Source organism: Balaenoptera physalus (genome assembly GCF_965194825.1).
Source record: "Balaenoptera physalus genome assembly, chromosome: 1".
NCBI lineage: Eukaryota > Metazoa > Chordata > Mammalia > Artiodactyla > Balaenopteridae > Balaenoptera > Balaenoptera physalus.
Genome location: NC_138882.1, coordinates 62433991 through 62456568, shown reverse-complemented (window position 1 = coordinate 62456568; position 22578 = coordinate 62433991). Strand labels below are relative to the sequence as shown.

Here is a 22578-nt window from a genome sequence, read left to right as displayed (position 1 = left end):
GATAATGTATAAGAAATAGTAAACAAAAAGTATATTTAATTTTTATGAATCAGAAACTGGAAAAATAACAAATAATAAAGTAGAATAGTATTTGCTACAATAAAAAAAAAATACATGTCCAAAAGAAGACATACAGATTGCCAAAAAACACATGAAAAGATGCTCAACATCACTAATCATTAGAGAAATGCAAATCAAAACCACAATGAGGTATCACCTCACAGCAGTCAGAATGGCCTGGCCATCATCAAAAATATCTACAAACAATAAATGCTGGAGAGGGTGGGGAGAAAAGAGAACCCTCCTGCACTGTTGGTGGGAATGTAAATTGATACAACCACTATGGAAAACAGTATGGAGATTCCTTAAAAAACTAAAAATAGAACTACCATATGACCCAGCAATCTCACTACTGGACATATACCCTGAGAAAACCATCATTCAAAAAGATACATGTACCACAATGTTCACTGCAGCACTATTTACAGTAGCCAGGACGTAGAAGCAACCTAAGTGTCCATCGACAGATGAATGGATAAAGAAGATGTGGCACATATATACAATGGAATATTACTCAGCTATAAAAGGAATGAAATTGAGTTATTTGTAATGAGGTGGATGGACCTAGAGTCTGTCATACAGAGTGAAGTAAGTCAGAAAGAGAAAAACAAATACCGTATGCTAACGCACATATATGCAATATAAAAAAACGGTACTGATGAATCTAGTGGCAGGGCAGGAATAAAGACGCAGACATAGAGAACAGACTTGAGGACACAGGGGCGGGAAGGGGAAGTTGGGATGAAGTGAGAGAGTAGCACTGACGTATATACACTACCAAATGTAAAACGGATGGCTAGTGGGAAGCAGCTGCATAGCACAGGGAGATCAGCTCGGTGCTTTGTGATGACCTAGAGGGGTGGGATAGGGAGGGTGGGAGGGAGGTTCACGAGGGAGGGGATATGGGGGTATATGTATACATATAGCTGATTCACTTTGTTGTACAGCAGAAACTAACACAACATTGTAAAGCAATTATACTCCAATAAAGATGGAAAAAAAATACATGACTATAAAATGCTAAAGGGTAGAGATAATAAGCATAGTCTAAGGATTGACTCAGAACTTCTGAGGTAAGAAGTTTTTCTAGTTTTGTACACCTTGAAACTGAAAAAAGAAAAGTGAATGATATATCATAGATTTGAAAAATAAAATGGGACTTTAATATGTCATGTAGTCCTTCTACATGCTTTCAGACAGACCATATTTTAAGGATCTACTTATGATCTCAAAGTCAGTGACAAAACTTGAGCTAGAAAAGTTTAGCTAAAAAGTTTTATCCAAAAAACAATATTATTTTTAAAAAATTTGGGCTATGAGAAATCCTTGGAGATATTTGGAGTTTTAAAACAAAATCAAGGATATACATAAATTTAGTTTATAAATAACATATCAAGAAAATTTTAAATATACTGTGACATGGAGGATAAATTCAGCACCTTTATTCTTGTGTCTACCATAGTATAAAATTACTAAAATACTTCGTGTTTTTTAAAAATACTACTTTATATTCTTATTAAATTTTTTAGATATTAGGTTATCTCTTTATGAGGTGGTGAGAAATTCTTAGGGGACATACCTTGGTATTCTTATAGGCTTAGTATAGCATATGGAAGTTTCTCAATAAATACCTGCTGATTGATTCTATTTTTAATATCTAAAAAGCCTGGTGACTATAGTTAACATACTGTATAGTACATCTGAAAGTTGCTAAGAGAGTAAATCTTAAAAGTTCTTACAACCAGAAAAAAAGTAATTATGTGAGGTGATGGATGTGGTAACTAATCTTAAAGTGGTAACTTTTATAGTTAACTACCCTTATATCTAACCTTATATATTTTGCAATATATACATATATCGAGTCATCACCTTAAACTTACATACTGTTATATGTCAGTTAGATCTCAATAAAGCTGGAAAAAAAAACAATGTTATGTTTAAAAAATCAGAGGCTAAAACTGAAAAAATAAGCACATTTAGTCAAAGACAGAAATTACTAGTTCTACAAGATTTTCAGATTTGACACAAAAGTGTTTTAAGTTTCCAGGTGTTTTTTAAAAACATATAGTGACCCTCTCTCTAGCCTCTTGCTTTCCTGGAGCTTATATGTTAAATAAAAAATATATCATATGGTAAGGAAGAACAATGTGAGTCTTCAAAATAATCTGTCAAATAAATTTTATCATCCTTATGTTTCAGATGAGGAACTTAACACTTGGAGAAAAATAAATACTTCCTACACAGCCTTGTAAGTTGGTGAGCAGGGCTTTAAACACAGGTTTCTCTGACTCCAGAATTTTCACCAGAGGTGAAGTTATATACACCAGAGGTATATTACAGTATCTCTCAAACATTTTTATATCATAAGGTAAAACGGTCTTTCAAGTAAGATATTATTATCAGGTATAAAAGACTGAAATACACTGACATATGACAGAATAAAACACATTTTAAAAACAGAATTTTTAAAAATCAAGACTTTTGCATCTTTTTAAATTGTTTGGCTAAAGCCTATTTCCTATGGCTTTCTATCAATGTAAAAATGAATTCTTGGCATAAAACAAAAACAATAAAATCTAGCATATGTTCATCAGATGAATACATACTAGTAAACATTTTCATCTTAACTAAAAATCTATGAATTCACTAACTTAACCACTTGGAATACAACATATGCAGGAACTACATCTGGAGGAAAACGTAATGCAAAAACTGTGAAATTACTCCAAAAAAGAGAAAAGTAGAGACTAACTGGGTGTTCCCAACCCCAGTATTTTGCTCTTGGGATCAGAGCAATCTAAATAGAAAAGACTCATAGATGTTAATAAATCACATTTTTACACCGCTGAAGGCATTCATTTATACTTATTCTAGTATAAAACACACTTGCCATAGGAAAACAAATCTTTGCATAGGTTTGCATGATACGTAGATTAAAAATGAAAAATTCCAACTTTATTCTCCAGAGAGGAAAGTATCCCTTAGGGGTTTGGTCAGATTATACTTCACAGTATTTAGTTTTTCTCCAGGGCCTGAGGTATTTTAAAATCTTTTCAAGTAAGTTCCTACAGCAAACTCATATTCTGAAGGCACAGTCTCTCTTTCCCTGCTATTACAGTTTCTTTCTATATGTTGTTCAGCTGTGGGTAGGTTCTAGTCCTACTTAATTTTTTCAAAATATTATTTGAAAATATTTTCTCTATGTAATGGATTCACTGAAAAGTAGGATTCCAAGTCACACAACTTACTAAATAAATGGTAGAAGAAACAGAGAAATCAATATCCAATATAAAAGATTGTTTAACATCAAAGTAAATAATCAGACATTAATATTCAGTGTGGAACTAAGAATGAAAAAAGACACTATTCTATGTTTGAGGATTGTCTGTCTACTGCTGGTTATCAATGAAAGGATTCTAAAATGCAATGTTCTAAAGTGGTACATCAATTCATGTAAGGTGAGAGGAAAGAAAGATTCACCTTTAAGAGATCTGTACCCCATAAAGAGAATAACAAGGAAGGTCCTTCTAGAGCAAATTACATACACATATATATATGATTATATATCTATATCACTTCCAAAGGCTAACTCAGGATAAAGGATATGTGATAGAATAGAAAGTCTAGAGAAAAGTCCTAAAATTACAATAATTTTTAAAAAGTAGATGAATAACATATGCAAGAAACATCTCAGATTCAACAATAATTTATATTACTTTCTTTTTCTACAGCAAAACTAAATATCTAGTTTCAAAAAGTAGGATGAGTCATTCTACTGCCAGTTCTAATTCTGCTCTTGTGTGCTTTCTCTTTCTCCTTCTCTCCCCATACTCATGGCCAAAGGTGAAAGATCCTTGCAGTTCTCCAGTACCTTCCTAATTCTTCTTTATCTGTGATCTTCTATTTAAAAACCTATGTAAAGCAACTAAACTCCAATAAAAATTAATTTTAAAAAAGGTGGGAGGCTGGGGGGACAGGCAGGAGGTATATGGGAAATTAATGTCCTTTCTGCTCAATTTTGCTATGAACCTTAAATTGCTCTAGAAAATAAAGCTTGATTTAAAAAGTCTCTGAACATATGCTCAATTTCCCATAATCTTTACCTAAAATGATTATCATGCCCCAAAAATGTGCTAAAACTAAAGGACTGAAGAAAACAGAAGCTCAAGGATTACAAGGCTATCCCAAAAGATTCGTGGATAGCCAGTCTTTCTATAACTACAATTCTTTGAGAGAAGGGAAGAGAGAAAGAGTTAAGCAAACTGATAGTTCCTCTTGTATGTTAAGCATGTATTTTCTCATTTAACTCTTATAACAACTGAAGAGGTAGGTATTATCTTTGATCTGGATGTGAGGCAATGACATTCATTAAGGTTATGAATCCTTCAAAAGGAAACACAGCTCGTGAATCTGAGATTCAAACCTAGGTCGGACTACAAAGCCTGTGTGCATGTACTCTCTACTAAGCCTTCCAGGAAGCAGCAGGAAGGGTGAAATAATGCCAAATAAACATAAATTATTATCATCATTCCTTAGTGGCACAGTACCGGAAAGAAATGCAGTTAAGAAGGGACTCTATGGAGAAAGAGGTGAGACGATGGTAGAAGAGGAGAAGAGGGGAGATGAAATGAAGAAAAACAGTTATTTATCAGAGTACCTGTGCCCAGATGCAATAGGTTCCGATGGATGAAAGATCTTGACAGGGACAAATTGCATTATCCCCCAAGCAGTTTGGGGGACTAGATCTATAGCAGTTCTGAAACTCACTCTCACTGAATTGGACAAGAACTGCTATCAAGCAGTGTTTGATTTTATGAGAAAAACAAGGTGCTAGAAGCTTAAAAGTTGAGTAGAGTGGTAAACAGAGGCAGTAAAATGCTGTGGTTCAAATCTCAGGCTCTGGAGGCAGCCTGCTTGGGTTCAATTTGTGGCTCTGCCACTTACTAGCATAAATGGCCTTTTGAGTGTTATTTAAATTCTCTGTGCTTCAGTTTCATCTGTGAAACTGGAATAACAACTGTACCTATCTCAAAGAGTTGTTATGTGAAGATTAGGTGAAAGAATCCTGGTAAAACAATTAGTACTGAGTCTGACACACAATAAACTGAATCAATAAATGTCATTTCTTAGTGTTATTATGTTGATAATAACACTTTTCTGTTTTACCAAGAGAACACTATTTTCACGTTCCCCTAATATATATGTTGTCTTTGTGGTTTTCTATCCTCAAGATTTGACCATAGTTAGAGGTAATGTAGGTTTAAGAGGCAGCCAAGATTCCTCTGAGATGAGCTAGACAGGGTTCACAGGTATATTCTGAGCCTGTGGTTGAGCCACTTGTCCCTAGTCACTTTCATATAAAGCTCTGCTATACACAAAGTACGGGCTTAGGAGAGTCACCTCATCCCTCAAGGCTCCACTCAGTGACCAGTATCTGATAAGGACCCTTCATCAGTCTCATAGGGTTATAAATCCCTTAATCAGAACAAAAATTGGGAAAAGAAAATAATCAAAGGACAGATTATTGTCATCAGTATGTGTTCCTCCACCACCACTACCACAAACACACTGTGACCCTCTCTTCCTTCTTTCATGCTTCCTTGTCTGTAACAGAACTTAATTTCACTCCTAGAGTGGGGAATAGCTGTGGAGGCGACGGGGTACAAAAAGATGAAAGGACGCAGAGAGAGAAGTCTGAGAACACAGAAGACAAACCTCACTATTAGTTATATTACTTCATTTACCTTTAAGTTTCATGTCCCAGGCAAATAAAACGTACAGGTGTTTCCCCATTTGTTTGAGCTGAGCACAACCAAACAAAAGAAACTGGAATATGACCAGAGATATTTTTTTTCCCTTGAGGAAAGTGTGAAAGGAGGTGATGACAGATATAAGGGACTACAATATTGTACTCAGAGGTCTATATAACCCAAGTTGCTGATATGTCCTCTAGATTTTATCTGGGTAAAGGTTCCCTAGAATTCAATCAATTGATTTACAAATATCTATAAAATTGATTTTCTTCTCATTTTGTATTTATTTAGGGAATGAAAAAAGATACAAGATGACACTTGGTTTTTTATTCAGAAAAAAAGATGGAAATATTTTATAAATGGTTGTTACCCATATGTTACCTTGATGATTCTAATTCATATCTTATTGTTTCAAATCACATATTTCCAATCTCCTCTAAAGAACTGCAATGTTTGAAGGAAGATTATAGTATATCAACCACAGGTGTCATATTCATTGAATCATAAATGATTATACAAGTGATTAACTGCTTGATAAAAACACAGCCTATAACTTTACGGTATCTAGCAGATATCTGACAGCTACAGCAAAAGGACAAAATATTGTAGGAGAAAAGTGAATACCTGGAGGGGGGAAGATGTCTGGAAATAACCTAAATTCATCTCTTCAAACACAGCTGCACACAGAAAGTAGAGGCTTTCTGGCAGCCAACATTTATTATTACTTAAAGACTAATTTAAAGATCACATAGCAATAAACAGCAATTAAGAGAGATTAAATGGTCCAAGTAAAATTAAAGCTTATCCCTTATTATAAGCTAATAATAGTCTTCTTCATTCATTAGAAGAAAAGATATCTGAGTTCTTAAAAAATAAATCTCAAAAAAAAAAATCTTGCATATCCTAAAGGAATTTGGGGCTGGGAGTTATGATTTTCCCATAAGAATTCACGATGAAGAACCATAAACTCCAGCAAACCAACTATGATTTCTCTACATCATACCAATGGCAGACATTTCAAAAGGGCTCCTTTAAGACTTACAGACATCAATTATTCCCTAGTGGCATCCCAAGTTAAAGCAGTCTGCCAATAGCAGTCGCTATGCTGGCAAAGCACCAAAGGCTCTGTGAATTTTGAGCAGAGCAGTGAAAAGACTGAATATTTTGAGCACTAGGTCCTTCATGACTATAGGTGGCTTAGTCAGATCTGTTCAAGTAATAAGGCCACGGTGAAAATAAAATGGCCTAGTCATTATGATTCCTTTGGTATTTATGGTAATAAACATGAATCATGATGAAGTCACCGGCTATTAAATGCAGAGGTCATAAGTACTTCGATAGGATTTCCACAGAAATTCACTGTTAATTAGCTGGATCATTATTTGAACGCGTTACTGAATTATCTTAGCAGTTGTGCAGCCATTCCCCTCAAAACTGGTCATTCCCAGCTGAGGGCAGTTAATGCCTTAACAAACTGGTCATTAACTCCAGCAACTGATTTTGTGGGAATTATTGCACTTACTCGTTCAAGATTTTTTTTTTTTCTTTTTAAAGAAATTTGCAGCTGTAGTTCAGCTGGAGCAACTGATGGAGAAAAAAAGTCAGCTCTCTGGGTTGCTCTCACGATCGATTTTCTGCCAATTAAAGGGGAAACACATGCTGATGGGTTTTGAATTTTAAAATGTCTTCAGTTTTTTCCATCTCTGAAGTGATTAGTAAAGACACCATTTAGCTACTAATTTTGTAAGATACTTGGGATTTTCCATTCACAGTTCAGTCAAGCAGAAATATGAGTTCTGAACACCAGAACTCAAAGCCAAATTTCTGCTGCTGCAGTAGACCCAGCCCAATACTTTGTAAAAGCAGAGTGAGAACACAAATTATGGGTCACATTATTAGCCAGATTCTCATTCCCTTCTGCACTCCATGTCTTCGTTCAAAGTAGAAAACTCCCTTCGAAGTCACAAAGGGTCCATGAAAAGATAAGAGAAGTGGGGATATAAGCACCCCTATATTAGAATAGAGCAGCATTAAGGTGATAAATTACCCCTAGAAAGTCTATGTGAGTACAACATACTTCAAAAATCACAACTGCCTTTAAGTTTACTGTAGAGTTGGAGCCTTTAAAGCTCTATCACTATAGTGAAAATGCCACAGGCAAAACCACCACTTACAAGATAATTGCAACAATTATTGAACACATATATTGACTATACTGAAATACACTAAACATATACTGCAGGTAGATTAGGTGATCTTTTGTACACGTTTCCATATCATTTTATGTTTAACTTATTAGCGCACATACTGCAGATACATAACCAGCATAACTAGATAGATAGCCTTAGTTAAAACTTGAATTTGGAGAGACCAATTTTTAAGATTGAAACTCTACTGGATAGTCTTCTCTTCTAGAATGGATTTGTTCAGTCAAATCTAACAGATATTTGAAATGAATAGATAAAAGCCAATGGTTTTTTAACTGTGAGTTCAGGTGGGAAAATGTCAGAATGTATAGGTTACAATGATCAGTATGAAAACAAGCATAACAATAGTTTTGTGATACAGTGGTTCATGGATAAATGTTTCTTGTGCTAAATTATTTAATTTAAAAACTATAAGAAACTGAAATTGTAAATCTACCATTAAGCTTAATAGCCTTGTCACATTAAGACGTATTCATGAAATAAGTACTCTAAAATTCAGCACTTTTGATATATTTCACTCTCTTTTAGTATGTACAACTGTACATTTAGCCATGTAGTTTATTTTTAAAATATTTTCAACATGTTTCAATTATTTGATTACCTTGTCTGTAGTGTTCTTTTATCCAGAGCATACTACAACAACTTATTTATAATACACCCTACAAAATATGCATACTTGTAGTACGAATGATAAGGGCCAAAATAAAGCCCTTAACAATGGCTGCTTTCTAGCCTACAGGTCCACATCATTGACTTAATGTGCTTTGGTCAGCTTTTACCACCTAGAAATGGAGAGACCCCAGGCAATATTCACACACAGAGTATTGGAACCAGCTGGTGATAGAAGAATCCGAAGAAAAAAGGCTTCTTGATTTAATTGGGAAAACAGGAGGAAGCATAAATTTTACTGCCATTAATAACTTCAAGCAATCTTGATATGACTCTACTTCACCCTGACGGCCAGACATGTGCTTTTTGTTAAAGTGTTTGACACATCTGACCCCTATTGTTTGCTCACTTGATCAGGTAAGAAAATGCAGGTTTATTTATAGGATAAATGAGGCCTATTAAAATGAGAAACAGTGCAGTAGTCTATGACGAGCTGTGTACTGAAATAGATGTGTGAAATTCCATAACAGTTTTGTAATAAACAGGCCAAATGAAGTTATAAAAAAAAAATCTACTTTAAGTTTCTTAAAGAAATCATCATAATCGCAACTTAGTTTTTTAAAAATGGAAAATACCTCCTAATTGGAAAATATTTTGACCATTTCCAGTTTTTAATAAACAAGTCAGAAAAGGTCATTTAGAAAATATTATTCTCTTTAAAAAATAAAGACAAGCTTTATGTCTTCATTTTATGATACTTTAAAAATTATAGATTAAGTCATTAATATATAATGAAAAAAGTAAATTTAACATTATGGGGGAATTTCAAAGGTGTTCAGAACTTAACTTTTTCAATTTTCTTTTAAGGACATATGACAGAATGGTCACAGAAAATAACCCTTAATTTTTAAGTGATCAAAGTTTAGAGTCTAACAGTATCTACTCTGGCAATCTCCAACAATAAGGGAAATCAGACTTGTCTCAACCGGAAGAAATCAAACATTTATCACTTAACTCTTGACCTGGTCTGACTCCCTACATGTTGATAAAATCTTTCTACAGCCTTGGAAAATGCCCTGAAACCCAGATTACCTAATGTAATATAGATCAAGATGAATCAGGTGCCATTCTTACTCTCAAAACCATTCTGGGTCTACTCACAGAATGTAGAAAATTTTATATCCATTTCGAGCACCTTAGAAACTCTAATTTACCTTCCATTGAAGAGAATATGGTCTAACATTTGGATCCATTTTGAAATGATTCATGTGGAATTATGAAACAGGCATGACAATGTGCTATTGAATCTAGGAATCCTAATTTTTCTGCCATAACCAATAAAATTAGTTTCAGCAAATTAGCATAGATTCACAACCCTCAAATGTAAAGGAATCAAAATTTACACAGATAGGGAAGAAAAGAAATGAGATGACAGCTAAAGGTAAAAGAGTGAAGAGTCAAGAAGAATCTTTATTAAGATGGATGAAATAATAGTATATTTGTATGTCAATAGGAATGATCTAATAGACAGGGAAAAATTGATGTGGGACAGAGAGGAGAACTGCTGGAGCAAGAATCTTGAGTAGGCGAGAGAATGAAATAGGGAGGGAGTATGGCTTATGGTAAGAGTAGATGCAAAGTATAGACACAGATGCAGGCAGGAGGGTAAGTGTGGCAACAGAAACTCACGGAAATTCTTTTCTGACTGCTTCTATTTTCTCAGTGAAACAGGAAGCAAAACAAGGTAATGAGACGAGGATGAGGATGAGGTGTTGGATTTAGAAGTAGAAAGTAGAGGAATGAAATTCTCACCTAAAAGAGTGGGAGAATGACTAGACAAAGAAAATGTAGTATGATTGCTGGGCAGCATTAAAGGTCTAGTACTGATTATCCAGAATTTTCTGTATGTTTCTGTTCCTCTGTGCTCAGGGTCTTCCATCTCCATTTTCCTACACCATGACATCCATCCCCCAACTCCCCTCACGAAGCACCAAAGAAACTGGTGAAAATGATTCTTACTAATATGTGAGTGGTCCAAAGGGCAAGGAAAGAAATATAACTAAATGTCTAAGAGAAAATAAGTATTATCCTATGGAAACGGGAGTGTTTGGGTCTTGCCTAGAAATCCAAATATAAAATTAAGGAAATATATTTTGGGAAAACCAAACATGCCTTCTAGCTACATTTAACCTGCTAGTTTGAGACTCCTGATGTATTGTTACTGCCAGAAGTGTTTGCATTTAATGGGAATTAAAAGCTTTAGAAGAATGCTCTAATTCATTGGTTTTCAAAATGTGGTTTGAGGACCCCGAAAGGGGATCCACAAAGTCACACCATTTTTATAACAATCATAATATATTATTTTCACTTTTTTTACTCTCATTATTTCATAAGAGGCTACATGACATAATATACATGACATATATGACATACGATTTCACAGCATATTGTTGAGGGAGATATGAGAGCCAGCTGTTGTCTACTAAGTCTAACTATAAAGAGATTTGCAGAAGTAAAATTATATCCACTCCTCTCAGTAATTTTTGTTTTGTTTTAGAAAAGAGTTATTTTTCATAAAAATATTTATGTTAACATGTAGCAGGTTATTTTAAAATAAATATGTAACACTTTTTCAATTTTATTTTTGAATACAATAAATATCCATAAATATAACTCTGCATAAACAAAAAATCTCTGGGGGTCCTCAGTTATTTTTAAGAGTATTAAAAGGTCCCGAGACCAAAGTTTGAAAACTGATGCACTAATCATTGCATTACAACAATCACCTAATAAACAGGGAACTTACAAAACAGCAGAGAAAGTGGGGAAAGTGGTCATTGTCTATAATTTACAGGTAGCTACCTAATCTGCCTAACCATTAGGTTGTTGTGCCTATTCTATTTTTGTTTTAACAAATCCAAAAATTCATGTTTATAAGATAAGACCTGTATATTTTGTAAGGTTTATTCCCGTGAGTTTAAATTCCTTTGAAAATCAAGTTAAAAACTGAAAGGCTGACATGAAAACTCAGACATCACTCAATTTAAAATACATATCAATGTCATTCACAAATGGGGAAAAAAAACAGTGTGAATTAACTCAAAGTTGTCCCAAAGAGTTCATCAGTGAAATTTGGCAGTTTTTTAATAATATTATTAAGTATGGACCCTGTAATACACTGTCTCTGTGATGTTTAAGCTTTATGCACGAAGCGATGTCATGCTGAGCTAGGATCTTCCAAAGAATACATTTCAGTTGTATTTTTATGCTTGCTTCTGTGCTAACATCATCCCCAAGCACATTAAACAATACTCAGCGTATGAAACATCCAAGCCAAAGCAACTGAGAGGCAAATAAGAAAAACATTATTTGCCTGTTGCATCCGACAGAAAGCTAAGAAAATTTAGTTTTTCCAGTTACTTTTGAAACACTGTCAGTGCATTCTCCAGGGAACTGAAGAATACACTACGACAAGGAATTTCCTTGCCATCTCCCAACCCAGGATATTCTGACATAAGGAAGCACTCTTGAGACATATCAATGTCAAACGGTTTAAGGACTTATGACAAGGGAATATTTTTTTAATGATCTGATTCCTAGATGAGCCAAAAAATCTTTGAACACTTTAAAAAGTTAACTCAATATCATAAAAAACCTGAACAAACTGTCTAACAATTACATAAGTAAAGGCAAACTTCGTAGGTCCAATTCAATTTGCAAATAATCACAATTGATGAAACCATCGGCTATGATAGGTCTCCCAGATGGTAACATAAAGTTACTAAGCATAAGAAACTATGTCATGTACAGGGATTAAGAGTACTGAAAAGATTATAAATTGATACTGAACTAAGCAGAGATAAGTTTAAGATCTTTATGAAATCTTAGGAAAATAACATATCAAAAAATGAAATAAGAAATGAATAATTTTGGTGGTATTTAGGAAAATAAAAACAAAGGAATTTAGATATAAGCTTTTATAACCTTTAGATATAAGGTTTTCTAAGGACCCAAGTAAAAATTTTGAAATATTTGGGGAAATAATGCCTTCTTTCTCTATGCCTAGGAAAAGATCAAAACTATTCAAGCAAATTAATTTCAGGATAAGTTGAGAAAGAACATTTTAAATGATGATTTCTAAAATCCCTTATTAATCCCTTTATGTGTCCCTGATGTCAAAGGAAAAAGCTAAATTCAAACTTTCTAAGTGAAATACTCATATGATAAAACAATATCAATATAATTTTTAGTTCTGTTGAACTACAATATTTGGTTCTGTTCAGAGCCTCACATGGCAAAAGAGCTGAGCTATAACATAACTTCTTTACCTTTAATAATTATTCAAATCACAAAACCTTCCTCAAGTACATATTTTTTTTCCAGTTATTTGGCAATTCTCACAACAGCAGGGGTCGCAATGTACTAGTTAAATGTTTCAGGACACAAGGGAAGGGGATTAAATGTTCATATAGCACAGCTTTATTAGAGCCTGAAATATTCATGATTCATTATACTCTAGTTAAAATAATTTATTATCAAGTATAAAAAGATTTTTCAGTTATGGGGTCCCCAAATAATAATAAAGAAAACCTACTTAATATCTGATAGCATTTCCAGTTGAAACAGCATCCCTTAAAAATCACTTCTGAAAAGTTCTACCAGATGTATAGCTCTACAAAAGTGCTTCTGCATTTTTTGCATCTTTTAAAAATTAAGTGATTTCTATATAGAAATGGGTAATTTTAAATTCAGACAGTCATTTGTCAATGTGAACATATAATGAACAAAGAATTTTTATCTAATGAAAAGAGCAAACTGACCAGTCATATTATAATAAACTACATGCTCTTTAATTCCTTCTCCATAACTACAGTGAAGAAAATGCACCTCAAATTCTTTAAATATTTGATTTACAGAAGGTTTTTTTTCCCTTTCAAAAAAAATTTCAACTCCACGGAATCATTCCAAGTACTATCCAAGGAGTAACCTACATAATTTAGATTATCTACTGTTCAACACATTAAAAATCCAAAAGAGACAGTGATATTTCTGAAGATTTGAAGGAAAAGACATCTAATCACTTCCCCTAGTTCAGTTTTCTAACTGAACATCAAATCAGAGGACATAAAATCAATGATTAAGTCATAAGTAGAATTTAAAAAGAATAGAAAAAATAGAAAATATAGTGCATTGCACAGAGAAATGGCAAAATACTGCTTCATGAACGTTTAAAAAATTACATATATTAAACACAGTGTGTAATATATATCACAAAATATAGTGTATATTAATATACACACATACATACACATACATATACATCACATACACATGTGAGTATTGGGTTGCAATGTACAATATAATACTATAGTCTGGGGTAAAAGATATTTGAAAGGCACTGCTCTAGATGAATTATTTCCTATGCCTTCAAAATCTATGCTCTCTATAATTCCAACTTCTATATAATTGTAGTGGCCAAAAATCAGAGATATTAAATATATCTTGAACTACTCAATTGAGAAGTTTAGTTTATTGTGTTAGGAGTTGATTTAATTTTCTGCACATATAACATATACATTAATAAATGTAAAAATAACCATTCTATTAATCACTTATCAGGAAATCATTTAGTATACACTACATACAATTTCTCTGAACACAGCAAAGAGTACAATCAAACAAAATAGGTTCTTCACAGTCAAAAGAAATGTTACAAGGTCCATGCAATAAATGTTACTAGGAAGAGAACCCTTTGGGCATTCATTTGGAATTTCATTTTTAACAAAATACACATTTCAAATAAGTTCAGTTGTTGGTTTCCAAGACCACAGGAGATTAGAAATATATCATTAGAGGAAAGGAAAATTGCTGCCATGGAATTGCTGCTGGTACAGAAGAAATGAGAAGTGACAGCCAAGGACAAGTGAGGAAAACAGAAAAACTGTATATAAAAATTAAAAATACATGGCATTCTGGGGCCATTTAGCAAGGGGAAATACTTGAGCACAGTAATATTTACAGCCCTATATAATAAATTATCTTCAGAATTACAAATTTGAATCAATGATAATGAAAAAAATAGCAATTACTTATATAGCACTTGAGCCAGGCACTCTGGCTCCAAAGCCCATGGTTTTAACCACTACAACATTATACTGCTTCTCAATAAAAATTTAAATTATGTTTATGTATTAAGGTAAACTTAAGAAAATATTTAAGAAAAGAACAATGTAATCAATTTTTAAATACGAAATGATTAAATACCCTTAATGATATAAGCCTGGAAAACATACTTATCAAAAAAGACCCATTTCTGGATAACAATTATTTGTGTTCTACATATTTTTACATTAATTTCACTTATAATATTATTATGTTCACTAATATTTACTGCATTATATCATTTAACCCTTCCCTATTAATATGTACCATTATTATCTACATACTGGAGATGAGAAAACTGACATATGGGTTAAGTAATTTGTACAATATCACACAGCTAGTAACTGATAAAGCCAATATTCAATATAGTCTGGCTCCAGAATTCTAGCTTTTATTCAATGTGCTCTGTGCCACTACAGTGGCAAGGTATACTACATATGGTAATATTTGCAATAATGTCTCAGGATGTACTTTTTAAGAGATTCTGGTAATCTTGGAAACCCAGCTAAAATTCAGAAAAATTTAAAAATATCTTTCAGGATCATTAGGCTGCATGCTTACCAATGTTCCAGTTCTAATCCTTCCAGGCATTTGCCTACCCCCCTTAAAGTTCTACATGGCTATGTGATTTGCTTTATCAAGGGAAATGTAAACAAAAATGATATTTGTTATTTCAAAGTGGAAGCCTTTAAGTTTGCAATTCTCCATTTTCTCTGTTTTCCCTTCCCTGATGCCACAGTGACCTGGAGGCTTTGTTAGTGGGTCCTTGACTGATGCTAACATGAACCAGCAGTTTCTACTTACTTATAGTGGATATAAATATGAGCAAAAACTAAAACTTTTTTCTATTTTAAGCTACTGAGATATTAGGGTTGTTTATTAATAATCATAGGCTTGTCCTCCTGACTAATACATTTAATAAATAGGTTTTTCTGGGAAGTGATGGATAAAAGGGCCATTTTGAGGACTTAATAAAATAGAAACAATTCTATCTACAAAATGGTTATGTTCCAAAAGTTCATACTGAATCAGTTACTTGGAATTTGGAACATTTTTTTCCCCCATAGGCTCACCTTATAAAAGGGCCTACATAAGCTTATTTAACCCATAATTTAAAAGAAAAACAACTGAAAATAACAGTGGCATTAAATAATTTTTAAAAAAGCATGTGACATACTTGTAGGTATTCTGAACATTTGTAGAGATTTTGAAGCATTTTATAGAAGTTGGAAGGCACTGTTCTACAATATTTTAATTTCTCTTCAGTATGTACATTTTCTCCCTTTCCTTGATCCTGGAATATCAGATGATATTCTCTTTTGTTTACTACACATGACTGCCATTGCTTCCATGGTTTGTAAGTAGAAGGCAAAGGAGGAAATAAAGTTATCATGCAAAAAATATATGAACATTTGATAGCAAAGATTAATAAAACTAAAAGCTGGTTCTTTGAGAAGATAAACAAAATTGATAAACCATTAATTAGCCAGACTCATCAAGAAAAAAAGGGAGAAGACTCAAATCAACAGAACTAGAAATGAAAAAGAAGTAACAACTGACACTGCAGAAATACAAAGGATCATGAGAGATTACTACAACCAACTATATGCCAATAAAATGGACAACCTGGAAGAAATGGACAAATTCTTAGAAAAGCAAAACCTTCCGAGACTGAAACATGAAGAAATAGAAAATATGAACAGACCAATCACAAACACTGAAATTGAGACTGTGATTAAAAATCTTCCAACAAACAAAAGCCCAGGACCAGAGGGCTTCACAGGTGAATTCTATCAAACATTTAGACAAGAGCTAACACCTATCCTTCTCAAACTCTTCCAAAATATTGCAGAGGGAGGAACACTCCCAAACTCATTCTACGAGGCCACCATCACCCTGATACCAAAACCAGACAAAGATATCACAAAAAAAGAAAACTACAGACCAATATCACTGATGAACATAGATGCAAAAATCCTCAACAAAATACTAGTGAACAGAATCCAACAGCACATTAAAAGGCTCATACACCATGATCAATTGGGGTTTATCCCAGGAATGCAAGGATTCTTCAATATACGTAAATCAATCAATATGATACACCATATTAACAAATTGAAGGAGAAAAACCATATGATCATCTCAATAGATGCAGAAAAAGCTTTTGACAAAATTCAACACCCATTTATGATAAAAACCCTAGAGAAAGCAGGCATAGAAGGAACTTACCTCAACATAATAAAGGCAATATATGACAAACCCACAGCCAACATCATTCTCAATGGTGAAAAACTGAAACTACTTCCTCTAAGATCAGGAACAAGAAAAGGTTGGCCACTCTCACCACTATTATTCAACATAGTTTTGGAAGTTTTAGCCACAGCAATCAGAGAAGAAAAAGAAATAAAAGGAATCCAAATCAGAAAAGAAGAAGTAAAGCTGTCACTGTTTGCAGATGACATGAAACTATACATAGAGAATCCTAAAGATGCTATCAGAAAACTACCAGAGCTAATCAATGAATTTGGTAAAGTAGCAGGATACAAAATTAATGCACAGAAATGTCTTGCATTCCTATACACTAAGGATAAAAAATCTGAAAGAGAAAGGAAGGAAACACTCCCATTTACCATTGCAACAAAAAGAATAAAACACCTAGGAATAAACCGACCTAAGGAGACAAAAGACCTGTATGCAGAAAACTATAAGACACTGTGAAAGAAATTAAAGATACAAACAGATGAAGAGATATACCATGTTCTTGGATTGGAAGAATCAACATTGTGAAAATGACTATACTATCCAAAGCAATCTACAGATTCAATGCAATCCCTATCAAACTACCAATGGCATTTTTCACAGAACTAGAACAAAAAATTTCACAATTTGTATGGAAACACAAAAGACCCCGAATAGCCAAAGCAATCTTGAGAAAGAAAAATGGAGCTGGAGGAATAAGGCTCCCGGACTTCAAACTATACTACAAAGCTACAGTAATCAAGACAGTATGGTACTGGCACAAAAACAGAAATATAGATCAATGGAACAGGATAGAGAGCCCAGAGATAAACCCCCACACACACAGTCACCTTATTTTTGATAAAGGAGGCAAGAATATACAATGGAGAACAGACAGCCTCTTCAATAAGTGGTGCTGGGAAAACTGGACAGCTACACGTAAAAGAGTGAAGTTAGAACACTCCCTGACACCATACACAAAAATAAACTCAAAATGGATTAAAGACCTAAATGTAAGGCCAGACACTATCAAACTCTTAGAGGAAAACATAGGCAGAACACTCTATGACATAAATCACAGCAAGATCCTTTTTAACCCACCTCCTAGAGAAATGGAAATAAAAACAAAAATAAACAGATGGGACCTAATGAAACTTAAAAGCTTCTGCACAGCAAAGGAAACCATAAACAAGACCAAAAGACAACCCTCAGAATGGGAGAAAATATTTGCAAAAGAAGCAACTGACAAAGGATTAATCTCCAAAATTTACAAGCAGCTCATGCAGCTCAATATCAGAAAAACAAACAACCCAATCCAAAAATGGGCAGAAGACCTAAATAGACATTTCTCCAAAGAAGATATACAGATTGCCAACAAACACATGAAAGGACACTCTACATCACTAATCATTAAAGAAATGCAAATCAAAACTACAATGAGGTATCACCTCACACCAGTCAGAATGGGCATCATCAGAAAATCTACAAACAACAAATGCTGGAGAGGGTGTGGAGAAAAGGGAACCCTCTTGCACTGCTGGTGGGAGTGTAAATTGATACAGCCACTATGGAGAACAGTATGGAGGTTCCTTAAAAAACTAAAAATAGAACTACCATACGACCCAGCAATCCCACTACTGGGCATATACCCTGAGAAAACCATAATTCAAAAACAGTCATGTACCACAAGGTTCACTGCAGCTAAATTTACAATAGCCCGGACATGGAAGCAACCTAGGTGTCCATCGACAGATGAATGCATAAAGAAGATGTGGCACGTATATACAGTGGACTATTACTCAGCCATAAAAAGAAATGAAATTGAGTTATTTGCAGTGAGGTGGATGGACCTAGAGTCTGTCATACAGAGTGAAGTAAGTCAGAATGAGAAAAACAAATACTGTATGCTAACACATATGTGGAATTTAAAAAGAAAACAACAAAAAAAAGTGGTCCTGAAGAACCTAGATGCAGGACAGAATTAAGATGCAGACATAGAGAATGGACTTGAGGACACAGGGAGGGGGAAGGGTAAGGTGGGACAAAGTGAGAGAGTGGCATGGACATATATACACTACCAAATGTAAAATAGCTAGTGGGAAGCAACCGCATAGCACAGGGAGGTCAGCTCAGTGCTTTGTGACCACCTAGAGGGGTGGGATAGGGAGGATGGGAGGGACACACAAGAGGGAGGAGATATAGGGATATATGTATAGCTGATTCACTTTGTTATAAAGCAGTAACTAACACACCATTGTAAAGCAGTTATACCCCAATAAAGATGTTAAAAAAAAGAAAAATGAACATTTGAAAACAAAACTGCTTAAATTCAAATTCAACGGCTGTGGGCAACGAAAGAGAGGGGGAAGAAAGAGTATGACATAATAAATCTTTACCTAAACAGGAATGATTTTAGAGCCAACTTAGTAGCTCTCAGATAGATGAAAAGTTTTCATGAGTTTATAAATGAATATTGGTTCCTCACATGGCAAAAGAGCCGAGCCGTTACCAACTTCCTCTTTGCTTTTAATAATTATTCAAATCACAATATCTTTTCTTATTTTTTCAATTTATTCTACACGAAAATTTTTGTGTATATTTTCATGAGGAATGCTACTTAGTCATCATCTTTTACTTACCATAGAAAGATAAGCTAAGAAGTTACTGAGGCAAGCTAACCATAAACATGTCAACAGAATTATTTTGCTTTCAATCAGTTTTTACAGATCAGGTAAGAACAGAGGTGGAAACTTTTAAGATCATCCATTCCTACCTATGTAATGTAAGGTCAGAATAATACTAGCTCTTTACTCTCCCTAGTGTAGCAAAATCTGATGCCCTAGGAATTCATAATATTTCAAAGAAAATAATAAAGCACGACTTTGAAAGAATGAGTGAAAAGGAAGTAAAAAGTTTTCAGGTGCTCTTCCTGCTCAGTTTCTTCACTTCTCTACTGCATGAAAATTCCAAGAGCATCACTGCTTCTCAGGAACAGCCTAAATTTAACGTGTTTTTTATGTATCTGTTGAAAAATAATCATATTTCTCTGACTGTTGTAGCTCACTTAGTAGTTTCCCTTTTCCAGTTTTACTCATCTCTTGGACAAGTTTTTCTTTTTTTAACTCCTACCTCTCCTGAGCTCTAGACCTATGTTTCCATCTGCTCACTGAACATCTTTGTCTAAGATGTCTCCAACATATCTCAAACTAAATCCATCACTGATGTCCTCAAATTACTTCCTTTACACTTCTCCATTTCTGTTCCTGGCACTAACATTCTAACAGGCATTGAGTTTTTATGAATTCTTTACCATTACCCATATCCAAACAGCAGCCAGGTCATATTAAGTCTACCTATGATATGTCTCTTCTGCCCTTTCCTTTTGCCTCATACCTGACATACCACATCTTCCTTAATTGAGGTTTTCTTTACTTCTTGTCCTGCTAACACAACATGCTACTGTTCTCTTCTTTAGACTCTAGTTTTAGTGCATCCAGTAGAATGATGCCAGATTAATTTCCCTAGGGCAATACTCTAATTATGACCCAACTAGCTCAAAAACCTGCAATGATTACTATCATCAACTATATTAAGTATAACAGCACAGCCTTAAACTTCATAATGACACATAAGCATATGAACCCATTTTTTCAAACTTATCTCCCACTATTTTCTTAGTTATTGTTCCTCATACTGGCCTAGCGCCATCTATGCCTTAGGTAATATTGATCATTTTATCTGAAATATTTTCTACAGCCTCTATTCTTCCTTCCTTTGTAAATATCACCTTGTTAAAAACACAAATCTGTCAATGTCCATCTCAAATGGCACTTTGTCTATGAAGTATCAATGTGGAAACATTCTCTTTTGAATTCCAATATATCTACAGATTGAAAAATATTTCTCTACAGTGCTTAGCATTATGCTCTGCCATAGTAGATTAGCAACATTTTACTGACTTAAACTGAATTAAACTGCACGTATATCACAGGGAAGTAAAAATAAATAAGCTACCTTGTTTGTTAACAGTGATTTAATATCTATAAGAAGGATATTTGTGCTCAGAGAAAGGTAAGTCAGCAACACTTACAGAACGTTCACTTCACGTTAAATGATAATGATGATGATGTTAGTAATAAAAATGATTATAGCTAACACTTATTAAGAAAATACTATGTGTCAGATACTGTTCTAAGCACGTTCATGCAATAGCTCATTTAATCTTCAAAATAACTTTAAGTTGGTTATAATTATTATCTTCATTTTACAGATGAGAAAACCAAATCAGAGTTTGGGTAACTTGCCCAACGTGACACGTTCAAAAGGAAAAAGTGACAATTCTAATAAGACAGTCTGACTCCAGAAATGAACTCTAGGAGAGATGAAAGAAATATTTTTTGTATTGAATATCTTATATGCCAAAATTTACTACTTGTTAACAAAATATGAAATGAGTACCCTATGAGTAATTTCCCAAAAATCTCTTTTAAATTATTTGCTTCATAAAAGTAGGTGACTGGATACTGAACAAACCAAATAGACTATGAATTCCTTCAGGACAAGGACTTTAGCTTATCATCTTCATACACTAAGAATCTAACCTGATATTCGATATATAATTCTGCTAGATTTATGATAAATAAAGGATCATATAAATTAAATTCAAGGCCCACCAATTTTACTTTAAAGTTTTCCTGTTTCCTCACTAGATATTAGTATTTCTTTGGTTCCCCAAAAGCAATTTTTGAAAGTGCTCCTCAATAGTTTCTTCTAAAATGCATAATAAACGTCCTGTGTAATATTTGTGGACTGGCCAATGGACCAAATGTTCTTAGACTGACTAATAGACTAAAGGTTTTCCTTTTCTGAGAAAAAAAGTAAGAAATAAATTTCCTTAAAACTTTTTTTTTAAGGGGACTTGGAGAACTGAAATTTTAAATTATAGTGCTGCCTATCTTAATCATAGTTAATATTATTATACATAGTAGTTTATTATAGTAGTTAATAAATCCAACTTTGGCAGCAGATATACCTGAGTTTGAATTTGAGCTTTGTCTTTTATCTAACTGTGTAATCTGGGTAAAGATCTCAGATGGGGATTCTACAAGATAATGCAAACAGAGCACATAACAAAATAACTGTCACAGTAAACATTCAATAAATTTTACTTCTAGTATTGTAAAAAAAAAAAAATAATGATGATGTCAATGAGACTGGATTCACAGATATTAGACAGCTAAGAATAAACTTAATTTTAAATCATTCCAACTATTCCATTGCTTAAAAATATTTGAATATATGGAGAAAGCTACAAAAAAAAGAATGAAGCTGCAGCGCTAAACAAAGAAACAAGAGTCTTAAAAGCTGAGTAAAAATTTGCTTTCTGGTTGAGAAAAGCAATGGCATTCCAGGTGGAGGAAAAAAACAGGTGGACAGGCACTGAGGCATGAAAGAATTTGTTTAGAATTTGTAAGGGGATCAGTATGGACATAGTATAAAGTATATGTTGGGGAGTAGCAGGTGCCTATGAAGACAGACACTTAACAGAT

General features: G+C 33.8%; 1 protein-coding gene across 1 annotated transcript in view; it reads right to left on the bottom strand.

Annotated features, from left to right (window-relative positions):
- KIFAP3 (kinesin associated protein 3) overlaps positions 1 to 22578 on the bottom strand; it is a 152386-nt gene that overhangs the window by 65610 nt on the left and 64198 nt on the right.